This window comes from Thalassophryne amazonica, chromosome 16, assembly GCF_902500255.1.
Source record: "Thalassophryne amazonica chromosome 16, fThaAma1.1, whole genome shotgun sequence".
NCBI classification, from domain to species: Eukaryota; Metazoa; Chordata; class Actinopteri; order Batrachoidiformes; family Batrachoididae; genus Thalassophryne; species Thalassophryne amazonica.
The window spans coordinates 57,928,089-57,951,635 of record NC_047118.1 but is presented as its reverse complement, the minus strand read 5'-3'; the positions used below and the strand labels follow the sequence as shown (position 1 = coordinate 57,951,635).

At 40.8% G+C, this 23,547-nt stretch overlaps 1 protein-coding gene across 1 annotated transcript in view; it reads right to left on the bottom strand.

The window, feature by feature from the left end:
* Positions 1-17,821, bottom strand: part of cdc42ep4a (CDC42 effector protein (Rho GTPase binding) 4a) — a 39,815-nt gene extending 21,994 nt beyond the window's left edge. Inside the window, exon 1 of the mRNA XM_034189585.1 lies at positions 17,586-17,821. The gene's annotated coding sequence lies outside the window, so the exon portion shown is untranslated. The remainder of the gene's footprint in view (positions 1-17,585) is intronic.
* Positions 17,822-23,547: the final 5,726 nt, after the last annotated feature.

The window sequence follows — 23,547 nt, the reverse complement described above, 5'->3', positions numbered from 1 at the left end:
GAAAACTTGTGTATTCGTGTGGAACGTCCTGAGTGGTCGGCAATTAACGTACTGCATGTAACATCTGTCAGAAATAGATCTGGCACTTATCTAAAATGAAACCGAACTGAAATATGCTTTTGAAATGAGTATTGTGGCACTGTAGGTGAGCTATCAGAAAACATGGATAGAGTGGTGACTTCAGCTCTGTCAGTTTATGTAAAAACACACAGACTACGGGGTGTGAGATCCGTGTTTAATAAAGCAGACACCATCAATCACAAACTGCCTTGACTGAGCCTGATACCAATCACTGCATTTGGATTGGGACATGCCTAATATTGACCATATGAGACTCCCCCACCCCCCCCAGGATGCAATTATACTGAGCAAAATCTCCAGTGCAACGCAGAAATATTACGTACAAGGCATATGATACACAGTAAGGAAGTTCCTTCGACTTCTCCCTTTTTTCCCCCCACGGAGATTAGATCAGATATTACTTTATGAATCCCTTCGGAAGACTCCCTCAAGGAAATTGAGGTTCCAGCAGCATTGGACAGTGGCACACAGGGTAAGAGCGCACAGAGTATCAAAAGTACAAGTAAGAAACGATTTGGAAAAGAAAATACAAACATAAATGCCAGAACTACTGCCTTACTGGCTACAACTGTTCCTCTCCTTCCCATCCTCTGTCTTCCTGTTACTCCTCCTCTCCCCAAGAGAGGAGGGCTGCCACAGCAGAATAGATATGGATCTGTTTGTTGATACGGCACAAGTTTTACACAGGATGTCCTTCCTGACACAACTCCACATTACACGGAGAGGTTCTGCACTAGAAACAAGCACATAAACCACTTGAAAGTCTCCACAGAATCTGACTGTTTTATTGACGCAGGGAGATCATTCCACAGAACAGGGGCACGAGAAGAGAAAGCTCTGTGATCCGCAGACTTATTATTCACCTTAGGGACACAAAGTAGTCCTGCACCCTGAGAACATAAAGCCTGGGCCAGTACGTAAGGTTTAATTAGGTCAGCTAGGTAGGAAGGTGCCAGTCCATGAATAATTTTATAAGTTAGTAGGTAGTAGTGTGTGTTGGTGCGTGATATTCTTGATATTCGTGGAGCATGTTTGTGGACGTCAAAAAAAATCTTCCACAAATGTCACACACCACCCTCATTTCATCTCACGTCGTGGAGGTCGCAACTGAGCGTGTTGATCCGTCTTGATGAGTACTGATACTTAATAGAACATGACAACGTTCGTAGTGGTTCCTGTGATGGTTCTTGGAGCCCATACTGTCACACGTTATTACAAAGTGACACAGAAACTGTCAAGTTTTGACACGACTTGTAACGCGGCATCACATTTCACTGTGCATCACGACGAATCAGTTTTCTGTCACGTGCGCACAATTAAACTGGGCTCCACAGTGTTCACTTTGATGCAGTGTGCTGAAGAGGAACAGTGACACGAAGTCAGCCAAGTGTCTTTCCACAGTTCCTGCTGAAGTTCCTCAGGATGCTCCTGCAGGTGTTACATCTGCTGTTGTATTAGATGAGCAGGAGAATGAGTCTGAGCAAGAGGAACCAGAGGAGCGAGAGGAGACTCAAGTGCAGCCAGACATCTCTGCACCTCCTCCAGTCCGGTGGAGGAAGAAGCGCGTGCACAATTAAACCCTGCTGCACCGCATTCAGTTTGATTGCTGACACCAAGTCGGCTAATAGTCTCATTTCAATGCTCCTCAGCGCGCTCCTGCAGGTGTTCCACCTGCTGCATGTGCCTGATGTTTGGGAAAATGCGCGAGACGAGAGCCACATGAAGCCACACATCTGGCTCTGTCCGTTTCCTCCTCCTCCTCCTCCTCCTCTTTCCGCCACTCCATGGCACAGAGCCCAACTATGCATGCAGTCACAAAGTTCTGAAAAACTGGAGCAATCTGAATTATAGCAACGGTTGGATGAATATGGGTGTGTGTGTGGAGACAATTCATCTCATTCACAACATGACAGAACTTAACGATGCGCTGTTACACGCAATAACGTGGAACATTATTCTTGACCGTGCGTAATGGTTCCTGATAATTCTCCAGCAACACCATTAATTGCCATTAATCGTAACGTGTGGTAACAGGTTGCAGCAGTTCCTGAGGACATCTGACGCCTCTGCCCCGAATCATCACACTCATGATCAGCGGCCAAGAATGTATACTTCGTGGCATTCGTGACTTATCGTCATTATCTGTAAACGCAGCATTAAGCTTGCAAAAAGGCAAAGGTAATGGTTCTGAATGAAATCCATTTTTAACAGCCTGGAATAATTATTTTTTGTCAAAAACTTCAAAGAGACAAATTTTTTTTTTATTCAAAATTGTTGACAGTTTAACAAAAAACAGTTGGACATAGGTTGACAATCGTTTTACAACCCCTGGCAAAAAATTATGGAATCACCGGCCTCGGAGGATGTTCATTCAGTTGTTTAATTTTGTAGAAAAAAAGCAGATCACAGACATGACACAAAACTAAAGTCATTTCAAATGGCAACTTTCTGGCTTTAAGAAACACTATAAGAAATCAAGAAAAAAAGATTGTGGCAGTCAGTAACGGTTACTTTTTTAGACCAAGCAGAGGAAAAAAATATGGAATCACTCAATTCTGAGGAAAAGATTATGGAATCACCCTGTAAATTTTCATCCCCAAAACTAACACCTGCATCATATCAGATCTGCTCGTTAGTCTGCATCTAAAAAGGAGTGATCACACCTTGGACAGCTGTTGCACCAAGTGGACTGACATGAATCATGGCTCCAACACGAGAGATGTCAATTGAAACAAAGGAGAGGATTATCAAACTCTTAAAAGAGAGTAAATCATCACGCAATGTTGCAAAAGATGTTGGTTGTTCACAGTCAGCTGTGTCTAAACTAAACTAACTAAATGCTTTGCTAACCTTGAGTTAGTCTGAAGATAACAGTCTCATGGTGGTGTGCATATCACATTAATTGTTACCTTGATATTTTTTGTATTTGTTTTTTAAGATAAGCAGTTGATTCTTATTCTTAGTATAGAACCTTAATCAGCATGTGACCCTCATAGGTTAGTCGCTTCACAATTAGTGTAGTCTTACATTACCCCACAGTCAACATGGTTGTTAACACAATAACAGGATGAAGATAAAGCGACCACATGGGGGGGGCTGGGGCACTGACACAGCAGACTTATATACTCTGACTTAGACTTAGACTTATCTACTCTGTAGATATCCTGAACAGAACCTGATCCATTTCAATATACAAGGTGCATGAAAAAAGTGTCGGACCTTACATTATCCTGGGAAAACCAATGCAGCATGCAGTCAGCAAAATTTCTGACAAAGCAGCTGACCATGGAGCAAAAGTAACTGCATCTGGAAGTCCCAATGCTGCTCATTCTGCTCAGCTGATTTAGGCTTTTGTGGCCAAACAGAACACTCCTGTGATTACTCAGACTCTCTACTGTCTCACACGCACATTTCTCCAAGCAGTTCTGCCATTGACAGAAGCATTTCTGGAAGTTCTCTTTTGAAATGGTGTCCAGCTGGGCCATCACATTCCACATGAAGTCTTCTCAGGACTTGAGAAGAGCCACTTTTAGTGTCCCTTTGAACAGCCAAAAAAGTAAATAAATAAATAAATAAATCAGAGAACAACATATCAGTGGATAAGTCTGACAAATTTCAGGAGTGTTTGGTCAGGAAAGCCTGAATAAGCTCTACACCTGCACAAATCCTCTGTCAAAAGTCCCCACCTCATGTTGTTCCATTATGTTAAAATCTGACAGAGGCGCAGTAAAAGTGTGCACTCTTTGGCTCATTGCTCGTGTCTGACATGCTCTGCAGACTAGGGAAAATAAAAATAAGAATTCAGGCATGTTCAAGATGGTTCAAGATGGTTCCTTACACGTCCCACACTTCATTTGTTTGTGGGATAAAATAAGGTTGCACACTTTTTGCATGCACCTCATAAGGTGACTAATCAAGCCTGGGGATTTTGGAACTGGAAATCTGAGTTACCACTTACTCTGAGTTTACAAATCCGGATAAGTGACTAATCCCACTTTGTGAATACCCCTGAGGTCAGAATAAATGGCATCACTGTATTTTCTGAGCAAAATTTTAAATGTTCAAAATTAAATGCAAATGAACTAATTTTGTATCAACAGAAGATTTAATAAAATACCCAAAGTTATTGAACAACAACAAAAAGCTTTCTTATAGTGAAAATATACAGACATGAAATGTATATGGGGCACTTTTTGGATGCAGATCCACCTCAGACCTGTGGTGGAAAAGGGAGACATGTATTTTTTTTTTTTTGGACAAGTAGGGAGATGAACACATGAGCCTGGCTGTGCTGTTCGGGGAATCTTCTTAGGTTAAGTTAGGAAACAGATGGTGGACTATCAGCCCATCAAAGCGTAGGCCACAAAAGGTTCCATTGCTCCCCCAAAACAAACCTTAGTTAAACCTTTTGGTACCTATGATTAAGGACACCAGGTTTCTTAGCTTTAGTTTCATAATCTCATCAGACTCCAAAATAAAAAGAACCCAAAAACCTCTGCCTCAGTCTGACCCATGCAGGACACTGGCCCAAAAATGAGATGTCTCAGGTTCCTCCCCACAGGCTATATATGTACTGACCTGCTGGAGTCTCATTACATTTCTATATGTGTTCAACAGTGTTGCCACAGTTACTTTGAAAAAGTAATCCAATTACTGATTACTCCTTGAAAAAGTAACTTAGTTACTTTACTGATTACTCAATTGTAAAAGTAACTAGATTACTAGTTACTTTTTTAGTTACTTTCCCCAGCTGCCGACAACAACCCTCTGCCACCTCAACATGACAATGATACTTGTTTTGCCAAAACTCACTTTATAGTCACCCTTTCTTGACTTCAATGAAAATAAATACTTGTTTTCTAAAAAGTAAAATAAAATAAAGCAGAAAAATGTCTTTGTAAAGCTCAGTGCAGGTGTGCTGTTGCCAGCGCGCTTTAAGAGGTGATGACTAGTCGTAGCAGCTGCAGAAACCCGCGGATGAAAAGCTCACAGCTCGCTTAAAGTGGGCAGTTCAGTCGAACCCCGACCTCCTGCCCACGGACCAAGTTTAATGCTGCTGTCGACCCACAATACAAAAATAATAGTAACACAGTGACTTGGAGAAGTAACTTTAATCTGATTACTGATTGGAAAGATTAACGCATTAGATTACTCGTTACTAAAAAAAAGTGGTTAGATCACTGGTGTTCAAGAGGTTGTGAGAGTCCCAACCACTGTACTTATACTTCCAGGCAGGCCAACTAGCTCCCTGGAAAATGTTAGGTTTGGTCCTTCCAGGAGCTGTCTTGCCTCCCTGCAGTCACTCAAGTGCTGCCATCATTCGTGCTGCTGCACACACAATGAATGACAGCAAACACCTCAGCCGGAAAAATGGTGGTGTATCTGCACAGTGCAAAGCTCTTTTCCTTAAAGTTGTATTAACATTGCAGCTCCGGCTTCCCCCGATCAATGATCCGCCTGTAATACAAGTGATTACAAGTGAGGTTGTGTTCAGAGCTGGTCTGACCATGACTCTCACCCTGTTATCACTGCACTAAATTAGTCACAAAATATCTTTTTCCTACCCTATCATATGGGAAAGTAACAAGCAGAAGATCCACTGATATTCTTTTCCTGGTTAATGTAGGACTGGCATCTGCTTGTCTTCACAGCTTGCCCAACTGCTGCAGCCTTACTGACATAAAGATTGCCTCTTCAACAATGTAGAGGTCCAGAGCCGCTGTCGGTGTTGTCCTGAGGGCAACTGTGATGTAAAGGCATACAACTCTGCTTGGAGAATCTGCTTGGAGTAGGCAGTTCTCAAAACCTGAATGACCATGCAAGAAACAGTGAAGCCACCAAGACAAGTCTGAAGGAGTTATCAGCTTCTGTGGATGTGATGACAGAAACTTCACAAAGTGCACCTTTTACAAAGTGCAACTTTTGCATCTCCAGTTACAGCTTGGTGGTGGAGTGGAACAGAAGGCTCTTGTCTCCTATGTGCCATCTGGCAAACTGTTGCTGGCAGCTTTCTTTCAGATCAATAATATTGGCGGGTTTTGCCTACTAGCTTCCTGCAGAATTTTTTTTTTTTTTTGTCATTGTGGCATCATGGCACATGGTGGATCATTTGTGCTGCTGGTGTCGTAATGACTCAACAACCTCAAAATAATGGACACACGACTGAGCGCTCGTGTAACCTACCGCTGTAACATTCAAGACAGATGAAAAATATCTGTCTTTCAAATGGACATAAAATGACTAGAAGTCTTGCCAAGTTGACACAAATGGTCAATTATTGCAACCTAAATTAAATATATATTACATTTCAAAAGGAATTGACAATTAGTTGGGTGGAGGTTATGTTTTCACCCGTATTTGTTTGTCTGCTTTTTAACAGCCTGCAACCACAATTTTTCATATATTGCTATGAAATTTGTAAGAGGATTCCTATCCTGATAGACAGTAACTGATTAATTTTTCAAGATCATAGGTTAAAGGTCAAAATCGGGAAAAAAAAAATCACTATCCTGTAACACTGGCAAATTTTCAAAAATTCTTAACGCTGTCAGAAAGCATTGAATTTCTTTCATATTTGATATATGTAAGATGGTATCCTTTATCAAATGACAACGTTTGATCCAGATCTGATCTAAATTCCAGATGTGGTCATTTAAATTCAACATTGAAAACCCTATTTTATGTATATTTTACATTATATCTTAATAAAATGTGCCCCATCACTCTCATATTTGAAAGTGAGGTGCAGACGGGTGCTCACTATCGCCTGATAGTGATCCAAATCCAATCTGGATTGTGGATTGTGTGGACATTTGAATTTAATATTGAAAAGCCTATTTCATGTACACTTTGCATTATATCTCAATCAAAGCTCCTCAGTCAATCGCATGAATAGACTACGTTTGAGCTGCATTTGATCTGTATTGTGGATATTTGATTTTAACATTGAAAAGTCCTTTTGAACTAAATTTGTATTATATTTTAGATTATGAAAAACCACTTCTAACAGGACTTTGACCTTGAACATTTTTCCCCAAGTAAAAATTTGTGGAATTGGAAACTAGTGTTGGCGGAGGTTTGAGCTCTACGAGCACAGTGCTGCAGTTTTTAGATTTGCCAGGATCTGTGCAAACACGAAATATGTAAGCAGATCCAGAAAGCTCACATTAGTGATGCAGTGGAGGTTTTGCTTGACTGTTTGACTCGAGACCAGTGTCTTTGAACTTTGACTCACCAGTTCTCAACTGACATGCAGTCACAAGGTTTGGTGTTGCGTCAGTTTCTGATGTGACTGAAGTAAATGTATTCTCCAACAGCAGCAGCTATCACATTAACTCAACAACTCATGTGATCCAATTTCATAAAATCCTGCTCAACCAACACATGATCTGTTCCAAAAGCAGATTGTCATAATTAGCAGTCACAGTAACAACAAGCAGGACAGTACAACTACATTATAGGCACATAATTAGTATATAAAAGTGACTTAGCTCACGAGCATTTGTTATCCAGATTCCTTTGATGGTTCTGCATCTTAGGACATTTGTCCCCAACCAATTTTTTGGCCATTCTGAATTAACTGCAAATTTGTGTTTTCCATCAGACTGGCTAAAAGAGCACATGGACATAAAATTCAGGAATAGTTTCAGGATCGCAGGGACTCCAGGAGACTGTGGCAGGGAATCAGATCTGTTACAGACTACAGATCACCCCTGCAACCTGTGATGATGACACTGACTTCCTGAATGAACTCAACAACTACTTTGGATGTTTTGAGGCACGAAATAAAACTCCAGGAGCCAAGGCCACCGCACCCCAGGAGGCGGTGGTTCTGGCCCTTGATCTACCTGGCTGAGTGCAGAACAACTGGAACAGGTCCTGACAGACATTTTTAACATCTGTCTGGGCCAAGCAGTTGTGCCTTTGTGCTTCAAAACATCAGCCATCATCCCAGTGCCCAAAAGACCCTCCATTAGCACCTTTAATGATTATCACTCAGTAACCCTCAGGTCCATAATCATGAAGTGCTTTGAAAGACTAATAAAAGAGCACATCAACTCCATTTTACCTCCCTCATTTGACCCACTACAGTTTGCGCACAGACCAAACCGCTCTACTAAGGACGCCTTATCCACTGCTCTCCACCTGTTTATGGACCACATGGAAGGGAAAAATACATGGGTCTGGATGCTGCTGTTCGATTTTAGTCCTGTGTTTAACACCATAATCCCACAGCATCTGATTGACAAACTGGGCCCACTGGGACTGAACACCCCCCTGCTACACTGGATACTGGACGTTTTGACAAACAGGCTTCAGTTTGTGCACAGAGTTTAACAACAGCAGGTGGAACACCATTACCATTAGCACAGGATCTCCACAAGGGTGTGTGCTGAGTCCCTTCCTCTTCACCCTCATGATCCCCAACTATTATGCAAAGTTCAGCAAAAATCACATCTTCAAATATGCTGATGACACAACCATAGTGGGGCTCATCCAGAATGAGGATGACACGCACTACAGGGAGGAGGTGAGACTCTTCAGTGATTGGTGCAACAACACTCAGCTGGTGATCGACTCCAGACCCCCCCCACCATACATCCATTTGCATCAAGGACTCTGCTGCGGAGATTGTGCAGCGATCAAAATTCCTTGGGGTTCATGTCTCCGACAACCTGACCTGGTCTCTGCACACTTCACTTTATCTACATTTTTTTATGTTACAGCTTTATTCCAAAATAGATGTTCATTTTTTTTCTTCAAAATTCTACACACACCACCTCATAATTAAAATGTGAATTTTTTTTTTTTTTTTAGATATTTACAAATTTATTCAGAATAAAAATGGGAAAAAAAAGCAACAACAAAAACTAAGAAATACATGTATGCACGTATTCACAGCCTTTGTCACGAAACACAAAATTGAGCTCAGGCACATCCTATTTCCATGGATCATCCTTGAGATGTTTCTAGAGCTTAATTGGAGTCCACAAGGGGTAAATTCAGTGGACTGGCCATGATTTGGAAAAACACACACCCATCTACATATAAGGTCCCGCAGTTGACAGTGTATGTCAGAGCACAAACCAACCATGAATTCAAAGGAATTGTCTGTAGACCTCTGAGACAAGATTGTCTTGAGGCACAATTCTGGGGAAGAACCATTTCTGCTGCTTTGAAGGTCCCAATGAGCACAGTGGCTTCCATTATCCATAAATGGTAGAGGTTCGGATCCACCAGGACTCTTCCTAGAGTTGGCCACCCATCAAAACTGTGCAATCGGGGGAGAAGAGCCTTAGTCAGGGAGGTGACCAAAAACCCGATGGTCACTCTGTCAAAGCACCAGCATTCCTCTGTGGAGAGAGGAGAACCTTCCAGAAGGACAACCATCTCTGCAGCAATCCACCAATCAGGCCTGTATGGTAGAGTGGCCGGATGAAAGCCACTCCTGAGTAAAAGGCACATGGCAGCCCACCTGGAATTTGTCAAAAGGCACCTGAAGGACTCTCAGGCCATAAGAAACAAAATTCTCTGTTCTGATGAGACAAAGACAGAACTCTTTGGTGTGAATGCTAGGAGTCATGTTTGGAGGAAACCAGGCACCATCCCTACAGCGAAGCTTGGTGGTGGCAGCATCATGTTGTGGGGATGTTTTTCAGTGACAGGAACTGGGGAAACTAGTCAGAATTGAGGGAAAGATGAATTCAGCAGTGTACACAGACATCATGGATAAAAACCTGCTCCAGAGCGCTCTTGACCTCAGACTGGTACAAAGGTTCATCTTTCAGCAGGACAATGACCCTCAGCACACCAAGATATCAAAGGAGCAGCTTTAGGACAACTCCTTGAATGTCCGGCCAGAACCCAGACTTGAATCTGTCTGTGCAACGACGCTCCCCATCCAATTTGATGGAGCCTGACAGGTGCTGCAAATAGGAATGGGCAAAACTGCCCAAAGATAGGTGCACCAAGCTTGTGGCATCAAATTGAAGAAGACTTGAGGCTGTAATTTCTGCTGAAGGTGCAACAAAGTAATGAGCAAAGGTGTGAATACTTATGTATGCAAGTTCTTATTTTTATTTTTATGAATTTGCAGGAAATAAATACATAAATAAAACTTTTCATGTTGTCATTATGGGGTGCTGTGAGTAGAATTTTTAGGGAAAAAATGAACTTACTCCATTTTATAATAAGGCTCTGAATACTTTCCAGATGCACTGTACACTGCAGCAGCCTCACATACTTTTGGCTTCCTCAAAGAATCCCACAACTCCTCTCGGCACAGCATCAAAAATTTCTCTATATCCAAAAATATGCAGTGCAGCTTCTCCTGACCTTCTCTTTATTTCTCCATCTGCACTCTGAGAGCAAACACTTGCAACCTGTAGTGCTCTTTCTCAGCATGAAACTGTAAGGCTGCTAACACATCTTCAACTCTCTTCTCAGCAAAGCTTTTACTACTCTTTTCCTATAACTTCATACTGAGGCTGATCAACTGTATGCCTCTGTAGTTACCGCAGCGCTGCACATCAGCCTTATTCTGCTCGTCAGGCTGAGAGTTGTCTTTTAGAGAAATAACAACAAACCAAAGCAATTGATCAAATGCAAATTTTTCAAAATGTCCTGTCATGTTCTGGCTCACAATATGCTAAACTGTCATGAAAGTGTAACACAAAGGTCAATTTTTCAAGTTACATGTTTTTATTGCAAACTAGTTTGAAATTGTAGTACACATTTCTTTCATAAACCACAAAGCTCAAGATAACTCATTAACTATTAACTTTAAAAATTTCACTTTTCCATTATGGAAAAGTGAAATTAATAAGACCCTTGCGGTTGTTATTTTTGACGGACAATTCTCAGGTTGTTTTCAACTTGTTCTAATTTCTTAATATGCGTATCTTTTATACAAACTGACGATGTATATCGGAGAATACATATTTCAAAGTAGAATGCCCATCTAAGTTTAAATGTTAGCTATAGTTTATGCAACTTTTAACCATTTATATCTCCCACTTGGTTTTGACAGACAGCATAACATCTGCAAGGGTCATTTTTAATTTAATTTTTTTGTACTTAAAATTGACTCAAGGGCCTTTTATTTACTTTTAATTTTTCATTTCATGGGTTTTCTATTGACTAACGCACAATGCAATTGCCTTGAGGTTGGTTTGAAAAAAATATGACCTGGTTGAAAAAGTGAGGTCCAATCGTGTTATAATATGTGATGAAAAAAGGTGGATTTTCCAAACTTCTTTTCATTTTTTCTTTATTTTACGAGCAATGAAATACACTCAAATTATGCATACTATATATACACATTAGTTACATTAGTGTTAACAATAACAAACATTTCTATTCAACAATCCATATTTAATAAACACATTCATGCATATTGTGAGCCTTCTATAAAATAATCCAGCAGTTCAGCATCACCATCCTCTGAGGAATTCCAGGAAGGAGGACAAAAGTGTTTACATTGGCATTTCCTGGAATGTCAGAGGGCTGGACTCACTCACGCATTCCCTCAAATGAGACTTCAAAATGCAGATATGTTTTAGCACAGATGCAAAATTAACTCAAAGACGCACTTCAGTATTATCACAGTGATCTTCATAAGATGTCGACTGCTAAAAGCCAAGTACACAATCTCAACTAACTTTTGAAATCGCAGCTTTTACACCATTTTTTTTTTTTTTAACTGAGCAGATTGTCTTCCTGGGCCATTAGCCAGGAAATGCTGTCTACACTGTGCATCACCCAAAAACAGAGCTCTTGGCAGAGCATTCAACACGGCACAGAGTACAAATAACTTTCACCTTCAGGCACAAAACACAAGTCTCCTGCAGGCAATTAGACACTGTGTAATTTAAGAAACAGAAGAAAGCACGACAGCACACAAGTTAAAACAGTCACACACTCAGAAGGTGTTTCTAGAAGCACTTCTGGGACAGAAGCAACCCCATCTAAGCCAACGACATAGAAATCCTCCAGATGAAGCCCATTTGTTGTGTCATCAAGTTAAATCCATTGCGGCAGGCAAGCAGAACAATGAGGCGTCTTAAAACCTTCCGCATGTTTCGGATAAGCGGGTGAAATGTCACATTTAAACCTGGGAAAACGACAGCCTCACAAACAGACCTCTGATAACATTATCTCCTCAAACAATCAAGTTCTCAGCAGCACGGTAAGAAGGAGCGATAGAGGCCGATCGCATTACTTGACTACTCCAGCGAATGAGCTCATCAGATGCCATTATGACACCTCTGCCAAGCAAACTGAGCAGGGCTGCCAGATCAACAGGCTCTGGGACATGTGGGCAGTGAAGTAGACAAACAGGACAAGCCTGTGATGGGCCGAAACTGGAGCACAAACTTTGTACTGACAGATTGCAATGATGTAAAAGCTGCAGCCAATACTCAAGTGGACGTGCAAGTGTCTCTGTGGGAGAGACTGGGGTTGGCTAACACATTTTTATCCATGTGGGTTTGATTAATTTATTGGTTAAGAACAAATGTTAATCCCAACTGTCTGAAAGCAAATAAAAACAAAAAAACCTGATGAGTTTAACACAGGGCTGCCACGATTACGCCGCCTATCAAAACTGTCGTCGATTAATTTAACTGTGTGCGTGCATGTGTTCGCTATGCACAGCCACAGACAGTAATTAAGCACCCCACACCAAACTTGGTATGGTGACTGGGGACACCAAGGGGGAGGTCACTGGGCCCTTAGGTTGAAAGCGTACGTGCGCAAACACACACAGTCAGCCTTAAATATTGCATCCTCACCTGCTCAATGGAGCCCTTATTTAGCATCACACTTTACTTTGTAGTAGCGGCTGGCTAGGGTGCGCTTTAATAACAATCAGAATGGGCCAGCGCAGGCTGTTTACAACTTAATGCGCACGTTTTTTCAATTAAAATGTTCCTGCTGTGTACAGCATGCTATCACCTTTTTTAATCATCTTGTTTATTCACGCGAGTCTCATGAATATCATAAATTGCTCTGTGAAAATTAATGATGACAGCATACACACAATGCAATGTAACATACTACACCTTAACTAAAGTGGCATGAAATCAAATCAATGGCATCGATTCTAAAGGGAAAATGGTGCATTGTTTTGTTTTCAGCTGCAATCACCGAAGCGGTCACAAGAAGTGCACTTTTTTTTTGTTGTTGTTGTTTCCAGTGGAGAAGGGAAAGCTAGGCAAATGTAAGATGTCATGTTGGTAAATGTTAGCCTACACAGCTAACCAGAATAGCTGTGTTCTCTTGCCTGCACAACCGTCTCGACACGTTTGAGCTCCGGGTCATAAACAGACCACACCACATGTCCACTTTCCCACCGCATTGTCACTTTTTCTTTGCATTTTCTCTTTGTTTGGATGTAATTTGCCCAAAAACTCAGAAAGTGCCATGTTTCTGTCCTTGGAATTATTGAAATTACGTCATATGCATCATATTTTACCCCTTTAGCGCCCGCCCTCAAACGAGACTGCGCTGCCCAATTCCATATTTTGCTATTTTATGTCATAATGTCCTTTGAGAGATCATAGATAATGTTTAAAAGGTTAAAAACATACTAATACAACATGGACACAGCATCTGCTCCAGTCTTTAAAACTTCCAGGCAGTCGCTTTAATCTAGTGAAATAGCGAGCAGGCAGAGAGCTGCAGTCAGGCATGGAAGTCTTTCTGCTATGACAAAGTCTAAATGTAAACTTCCTTTTTCAGTGCACACTTTTGAACTGGATTAAATCTCGTTGTTGGAGTTTGATGATCTGCAAGTTGTTTTTCAAATGTACTTTCAATATCAGAAACACACGCCAGACTACCTTCAATTTGTTTGAGTTTTCTCAAATGACAGCATCTCACAAAGCACGACTGTATAGACTGAAAATCGTTGTAGGCTGCGTCGCTGTTCGGCGAACCACTCGTTTAAATGGACAACGCAGATTCACCGAACTCGCTGTCCTTTGTTTTCTCCTCCCATGTTACACATTACGGCACACCTCGATTACGTCAGCACCCAACTTCTGTTGAATATATGCGGGAACATATGAGCTTTAGTAACGCAATTAAATTAAAATCATGATTTTGATTAAACGTCAATAAATCATCCAGCCCCAGTGTGTATAGGACTTGAGAGGGGGCATCTCCTGTTTGTTTCCCAGAGTACAGGTGGGTGTGAGGGCACGTCAAACAGAGTACAGACCAGCTAACTCTGTGTGTGCATGCGTGTGCGTGTGTCTCTCTCAATATGTCACACACATAAAACAAACTGATTGAAATTCAAACTGTTTCACTTTAGAATAGTGGATCTCAAACTTGGTACCTGTACATTTTCCATCTCCCCCATTCTGCCATAAGCCAATGAGCTCATTCAGGTGTCTGTTGGTACTTCTTTGGCTGCACACCTGAATGAGTTAATCAGCTTGTGACAGAGCAGGGAGATGGAAAACCGGTAGGTTAGGTGGCCCTTGAGAACATGGGTTTGAAACCACATAGCTCACGTTTAACATGGAACTCCAACCACATAACAGTAAACTTTATCACTTGAAAAGGTGTTCCAAAGTTATTTTATTCCTGCCACAAGATGTGGCACTGACTTTATTTTCAGGATCAAAAGAAAGCTTTGCCTCTCAGCCATTTCTCGCCCTCACACCTTCACATGAAACAGAAGGGATGGCAGTTGTAGCCTTTTAATGGGCTCTCCATGTGGGAAAAGAAAGGTGTATCTGGATTGCAGTTTGACAACATTTTTTGGTCAGGTGCATTTTTAACCTCGAGCCATCCACAATCTTTGGTGGTGGTAGGGAGATTGACAGCTACGCTGTTTAAAAGTGCAGGGAGCAGCACCAGTTTCACAAGGTGGGACTCACATGTACACATACAAATCTTATGCTATAAACATGCAGCCAAACTAGGAATGGAAACATGAGACAGAAAAAGCTCAGATGACAGAGTATTGCTTCATTCTCTGCAGAAGATGCCATTAACTCTGTACATTCCTTGCAATTAAAAAAAAAAAAAAAATGCAAAATATGACCGCCATTTCTGGAAGCACTTACAGTGTCAGAAGAAGGATCTAAACTGGTCTTGGCTACCTAGCAACTTTCAAAATTTTGATATTAAATGCTTTCAGGTTTGGGGGTGTGTGTGTGTGGATCAGGAGGTCTGGGCAGCTTTAAAGCGGAAGAAAATGGATGGAGGTATGGATTATAATCGCCACTGGCTGGCTACATACATAGCTGAATTCATCTAGTCAAATTCTATTTGTCGGTAGAATCTCTCATTCTGTGTTTCATAGTTTCCCACAATCCCCCTGGCAGCCGCCTACACTTCCCAGAATGCACTGTGGTGCCAGCAGAGTTCTGCTGTCTCACAGCTGATGTAAACAATGACAAAGCGATGATGTGAATGGCGCCGATTCAGCGAGTTCACAAGGGATTATGATGACGACAAGTTCTCTCAAGTTGAGAGGGTTATCTAGAGGAGGTGTAGCACCTGTGATAAACTTCTGCTGTGCCCCGATGTTGTCTTGTCCACACTTCACGAGGTGTGTTTACATTGTGCCCTAAACCGGAGCTCTGCTGAAACAACCTCTCGCGCGAGTCACGGACCGCCAGACAGTGCAAGATTTCACAACTGCAAAACACCGAATTTGTCAATATAGGTCATGTGATTATGAGGCTACACACATGTACACGTATTTACTATTGATACGCAGAGTCCTGAACTACTTTATGGAAGCAGCTACATATCATCCACAAACCCTAACCACAATATGGCTGCGCTATGTACGAATAGAATTTGGAATCATTAATACAGCTACGTGCAGATAGCCACTTTGATTACAATAAGTGTGCGAGTTAGGGTATAATGTTTGTATAATACGTAAAACTTTCAGAAATTTGAACAAGACTTCTGCTTTCAAACCACAGCTTCGCACACTTCCAGGAGTCTAGCACATTTCTGAAACAAAGTGGCTACAGGTACGTACATCTGTATCTTCTGCGGGACTGCTAAATGTACGGACCGAGGTTCACTGAGTGGACGTACGTGACACCGGTGGGAAATACACACGTGGAAGAAGAGGTGAAGCTCTTAACAGACAGAATATTTTACGTCCACTAATGCTTCAGCTGAACTGTGCCGTTTCATTTTCTCCCTTGTTTCAGAAGCCATAACTGGCAACTGTCTTATAGTGTTAGCGGAGGTTCGCCTGTAAGCTCACCGTCGTGCTGATAATCATTTGAGTACATTCGTTTAATGGAGCTGCTGTAAATTAAAAGAAATTCATCAAAATATCAACGTAAATTCCGAAGGTGTTTTGCTTCTTTCATCATCCATCTACCTCAAGTTCCAAGCGCTGTTTTCTAAGCGAGGCGGAAAGAACTGTACGTGACACCGGACCTTTAGCTGCATATGGTACGGGTACGGACATATTTGCGCATTCTGATTGGTCAGTAAGGCACCCTCCGTATCTTTAGGATGGTCTCTGTAGATACGGGTCCGTACCCGTAGCCACGGCCTTTCTGAAACTGTCCAGGTCCCATTTGTAAATTGTTGCAATTTGCAAAACATGCAGAACATTTACACATAAAATAGTTGTTGGCTGATATATTAATGCGTAAAATGTCGTTTCGTCATATCATTTTAAGATATTGAACCTTTACTTTGACAAGAAAAACACAAGGCCGAGATTCCGTAACTGGTTAACGGCTACGTAGCAACACTCTCCGTAGCCGGCAATCAATTCACCCTACTGAGGTTGCAAATCCTGCAAAATCTCGCAAGATCTCAGAGAGGTGGCTTTCACTGCGGTTTATATATATTATTACTACTATTATTATTGTTGTTGTTGTTTCATGGCAAAGAGCACTGACGGCTACACAGTCAGTTCCAAAACAACTCCTTCTCTTACCTCAACAATATAAGACCAGAAACAGTTTTTGACTCAAAGGTTAAAACACTGTCAGTGTGAGTGCTAACTAGCGCCCTCTAGGCAACAAGCTGGAGCTATGTGGCAACAACATCAGCTTTCCCTGTTTCCCAAAATGACATTTAACTCCTCTGCTACTCTGAATATAATTAAGCATTGCACATACAATGTTAATTTAAATTCAGAATTAGTTCATTTACTATAAATTATTATTATTATTATTTTTAATAGAGACATTTTAGGGTCAGTTTTAGTTTTAATTTAAAATAAACAAGGTGCTTCGTTATAAAATACATAATTTTGTCTGAGATATTACAACGAAATAAAAATGTGTACACACATTTTTATTTGCTATTTGTTGATGTGTTTGTGTTGTGGGTGGGTCAGCAGCAGGAGAACAATAAGAATGTGACAAAAACCCATCAGCTGCTCACACACTTACACCAGACTGTTAAAGACAGACACTTTGGGAGCACATTTAAATTCTAAAGCTTCATTTTTTTTAAGGTTTCGTGGAACATTTAAGATGAAACACTGAGACGCACGCGCTTACCTTTATCCCATTGACAAAATCCGGCAGCTGCTCCGCTTTGAGGCCCCCAGCAGGCTGACTGCGGAAGTGCACTCATCAAAGCCAAAAAGCTAAAGGCTCAGGTAATTCTAAAACAAACAAACAGATAATTTCTCTTAGACAAGCTGCACTCTTTATTTCTGTCACAGCATCCTCGGGTCAGAAGCCGCACTGCTTCTGTGACTCGCATTTACTCAACAATGCCCCGCCCTCCTCCTCTGTAGTGCTTTTGGCCACGCCCTCTTACGAGGCTCCTTAAAGACACAGGCTCCCAGCATGTGGCCCCTCACAGGCTCCAGAGCCTCGGGCCAGACTGAAGGTGTGGTCTTTGTCAAATGAAGATAACTGTCCTCCTTCACTGATAGCGTTGCCATTGAGACAGTAGTGAGCTGACTACTAATTACAGGACAAATGGGCAGCTTTTGTGAGCCACACTTGAGAAATTATTTAAAAAGTGTTCCTGCTTGTACTGACAAATAAACCGACCATGAGAAATTTAAACATTTTGAAAGCAGAAGGGCCCTGGGAGCATGCATTCCTCCACCAGTATCTAACATTCTTTAGTTTATGCCTCTGTTACATCCCTGTGAGAGGCTTATTTTTTTATTTCTTCTCTGACATTCTCAGATCCTGATTGCTAACTTGTCCCCCGTGATCCTTAACTGGAATAACAAGGTTCAGAAAATGGATGGATGGGTGGATCTTGATCCTGAAATTTGCTTCCGATCACACATCTGGATGATCCTAATCTGTGACCTTTTATCCTGATCATAATGTTTGAGCCTGATTGTTGAGCTTTGATCCTGATCACTACCTTTGATGCAGACCTTACATCCTCCTTGTTGAACTTTGATCCTGATCTTTAATCCTGATCTCTGACCTTTGGTCCTGATCACAATCTTCCAGCCAGATTGCCGACCTTTGATCCTGGTCACCTGTCTTTGATGGCTGGTCTTTGATCGTGATTTCTGACCTATGATCCTGAGCATCAGCTTTGAGCTTGATTGCTGACCTGTTATCTTGATCCTGATCTTTGTTTCTTATCACTCATCTCTGATGGCTCATCTCTGATCCTAATCATGATATCCTGATCACTTAGCTTTGATCCTGATTGCTTATGTTTGATGCTGACCTTAGGTCTTTGGTGTGGAACTTTGATCCGGTTTTTGATCATGATCTCTGATCTTTGGACCTGCTCACCAACTTAGTCTATTCATTGAGAGTACGAGTTTGCACCTCATTAGATCAGAGTGACTGAGGCACTTTTGATTGAGATTTGATATGAGGGCAACATGGGGAATTATAAAAAGTGTGATGGAAAGTGACGGAGTGAAATCAACTTTTCCGAATTACCTTGTCAAGGAAAATAAAGAGATAAATGATATAAAAGAAGTTGTAAATGAGTTTAATGATTATTTCTCAAAGGTGGGATCACATCTGGTGGGAAATAAACCAATAGTAGAAGATAAATTAAATACAATTGTAAATACGGTCAATAGTATTTTCCTTGACAATGTGGAAAAAGATGAAATAAGGAATATTGTAAAAAAACTGTGTAAGCAAAAGATCAACTGACTATGAAGATTTAGACATGATGACTGTAAAAAGTATAATAGAAACTGTTATTGAACCATTCACTTACATTTGTAATCTGTCTGTCAACAGGAATTTTCCCAGACGAAATGAAAATTGCCAAGGTAGTCCCGTTATATAAAAATGGAGACAAACATAACGTTTCAAATTACAGGCCAGTGTCATTGCTTCCACAGTTTTCTAAAATTATGGAAAAGGTTTTTGTGCCAAGGTTGGATAAATTCATTGAGAAACATCATATTTTAAATAATGCTCAGTATGGATTTAGAACAAAACATTCGACAGCTATGGCAATTATGGAATTAACAGAGAAAATATCAACAGCAATAGATAATAAGGATCATATGGCAAGTGTTTTTATTGACTTGAAAAAAACTTTTGATGTTATCGATCATTCAAGATCGCTTCACAAGTTACAACAATATGGAATTAGAGGTATTGCACATCAGTGGGTAAAAAGCTACTTAGAAAATAGAAAACAGTTTGTTCAGATAAATAATACTAAATCAGAATTGTGTAATATTATGTGTGGAGTACCACAAGGGTCCGTACTTGGACCCAAACTGTTTATTTTGTATATCAATGATTTTGTGAATATATCTAATGTACTTGGTAGCATTTTATTTGCTGACGATACATTATTTTACGCTGGATCAGATATACAGGAAGTAGCACAAGTGATAAATACAGAGTTGGAAAAAGTGAAATATTGGTTTGATATAAACAGATTTTCACTTAATCTTAATAAAACAAATTTCATATTGTTTAATGACAGAGTTAAAAAAAATGATGTGTCATTAAAAATAGATGGAATGGACATTCAAAGGGTAAAAGAAACGAAATATTTAGGAGTTATGATTGATGAAGATTTTACATGGAAGTCACACATAAATTACATAAAAGGAAAGATAGCGAAAGCCATTGTTGTTTTGCATAAAGTTAAATATCCATTAAATAGTTATGGATTATTAACATTGTACAATTCATTGATTGTTCCAAATTTGACTTATTGTGTAGAAATCTGGGGATCAACATGTACAACTTATACACAACCTTTATTTATTTTGCAGAAAAGGGATTGGCAACAGTCGATTTAGAGATCCATCTAATCCATTGTTCATTAAGTATAGGGTACTCAAATTTCATGATTTAGTTGATTTGAAATTACTACAAATAATGTACCAAGCGAATAACAATACCTTACCAATAAACATTCAAAATATGTTTGAAAAAAGAGTAAGTAGTTATAATTTGAAGGGCATTGAAGTCTTTAAAAAACCAAGATTCAGAACCAAGATAAAGGAACGGAGTATTGCAGTGAATGGTGTAAAATTATGGAACAACCTCAACAAAGAAATCAAAGAATCAAGGTTGGTTAAATTATTTAAAAACGTATTAAACTTGATGTATTTCGTAAGTATGAAACTATGAAATAAGTCAGCGGGCTGTGACAAAGCCAAAAATGTAATCTGTTAATAATGTTTAGAATGTTTGAAGTTTAAAATGTAATCTATTAGGGATGTAGTCTTTTAAATAATGGTTAAAATTAGAAGAAGTTGGTGGCATGTGACAAAGTCATAGAAATGCAATGATGTCGATTGATGATGCTTTGCAAGATTGTATTGTAAAAAAGGGGCAGAATATATAAGACTTGTACTTCCAAACTGCTCCTTTTCGTTCAGTGGTTTGTAATGTTTTGTTAATTTTGCTTTTCTGTTTTTCTTTAAAATGAATGAAATAAATCCTCAATAAAAAAAAAAAAAGATTTAATGCAAATTCTAATCCAATTACATTTTTTCTGCAAATCTGATTGGTTAATCGTGTGAGATGTCAGACCGCATAATATCAGGATAACGGTGGCAAAAAATGTGATCGTTTCACATGGATGTATTTCACCGCGCCCTGACCAGTGTTCTGACGAGATCTCATTCCTGTCGACAGGCCAGCCCTCCGCGCAACTGCACGTGCACGCATGTGCAATATTGTAGGGATGTGGAACTGTTGATTTATGCAACGAGACACACAATTCAACAGAACACTGGCTGCGTGCTGCTACGCAGATGTCATAATGCCGCTGTTAGCTAAGAGCGAGAGAAAGTCGCGTACCGCCACCACCACCAAAATGGGTGAATTTAAGCTACCATACGAAAGTACTGATGTGGATTCTGACACAGAATTACCGTTTCACATTTGATGGATTACTCCGCGCCCTGACCGCTGTTGGAGCGACGCTGCCTCACGGTAAGCCTCGCCAACCGAATTACCTACAGAAAAATAAACCGTGGAAATGATGGAATTGGATTAAAATGGGAATAACCCCCTTGTGTCTGATGATTTGCGGACGTTCATGCTGTTATACAGTCGCAAATATCCGTTTTACCAGCTCCGCTAGTGCGTCGCTGGTAAAGCTCGATTTGCGAACGTATAACACCAAGATCGTCTGCAAATCATCAGACACAAGGGCGTTATTCCCTAAAAGTCGACCAAATGGGCTCCTTAATATTAAATTCAAATGTCCACAATCCAGATCAGATCGGGATCAAACTTTGTCAGGTAATAATGAATGCCAGTCTGCACCTCACTTTCAAATATGAGAGTGAGTGAGGCAAGATTGATTTAAATATAATGTAAAATATATATTAAATTGGGTTTTCAATGTTAAATTTAAATCACCACAAAATCTGTAATCTGGATCAGATCTAGATCAAACTTTGTCAGTCGATAAAAGATACCATCCTACATAACACTCTCAAGTAAGAAAGAAATTTTATCTTTTTTGACAGTTATGAATTTTTGAAACTTTGTTTAATGTTAAAGATTGGGATTTTTCCTGATTTTGACCTATGATGTTGTGAAAGTGTAGGAACACGGACCCACAACAGGGGGCGCAAATGAACGGACAATGGAGGAATCAAATAACACTGTTTTACTGTTGTGAAAAAGGCACAACAAATACAACCGATTACAATATGGAGATCGAGTCTAATTACAACGGTGTCGTGTGGGCAGGCTCGACGATAGGAGACGTCTGTCCAAGTCGAACCGGAACCAACCCGATTTCCTCTGCCACCGAACCCCGGGAATACTGGAGCCGCCAAGTCCCGAATTCCCAGGTGGCCACTGCCTCCGCTCGTCGGATCCGGTACTGCTGGCAGGAAACAGAAACAGTCAGGTGTGGATGCGGCTGCACCCAGCAACACGGAGGGTGGAGAGTCCACCTCCACCTCTCGTCAACAACAATCAAGAAATGTAGGAAGGTGAGTACTTATCCAAACGCTGTCTGGTAGTCAGCTGTCCTACAGATAATCACAAGAACACAATTAAAGTCACACGTATGTGTAGGCTGAGTTTGTTACCTCTTTGGTAAGGCGATATCTCGGCAAATGAGGTGGAGATGCCGTCCTGCTGATATACCTCCTTATTGATTGGGATCAGCTGTCTCCAGTGATGGGTGACAGCTGTCATCCTGGCTGCTCCCGTAAGGCGGCAGCGCCCTCCGGTGCCTGGAGCCCGCACTCCAGGCAGGGCGCCCTCTAGTGGTGGTGGGCCAGCAGTACCTCCTCTTCAGCGGCCCACACAACACTATGACCTTGAAAACTGAATCAGCTCTTGCCTATCAGGGTATGAATCTTCATTAAAAATTTCATAATGACATATGAAAAATTGTGGGCTCCAGGCTGTTCACAAACAAACAAAAACAGGGACTAAAACAACATCTTCCAACTTTGTTGGCAGAGGTAATTAAATTGTGAATTTAACCTCCTGAGGCCTTACAACTTCCGGTTCAAAGTCAGGTCTGAGAAGATTAAGAATCAATCTACCCTATTTACTCACTCAGTTTCTAAATTATTTATCACTCTCTGCTTTTGCTGACCGGATATTAAGACGTTCCAGCAGCAGCTATCTGCACCCTTGACTTTTCTTTAAAGCTTTCTGACTTGATCCATCAGTTCCTCCCCCTTTCGCCTTCACCCTCACTTAAGATCAATGTTTTCCAGACTGAAATAAGAAGATTATCGCCTCCCGCCCTCCCCCAGCTTTTCAGCATTCCTGCACCAGATCAGGTTCTTCTTCAGATTCCTCCTCGTGCTTTTATGCATCCCAATTCTAGCTTTGTTGTGAATGAGGGAATCAGGTCGTATCTGTGCTGTGGGATCAAGCGCCGCCTGTAACAACTTTGAGACGATGCAAAGTACTCTATTTAGGACAGTTTGGGAGAGGGATCTGTCTGGAGGCGTGGATACAGATTCTGTCAATATTTTATGTCACTTTTACTACAAGCTCTCATCTCTCTGTTTTCAGAAAATACAAAATAGCAGTTGCATAATAGAATAATTTATTTTGGAGCGCT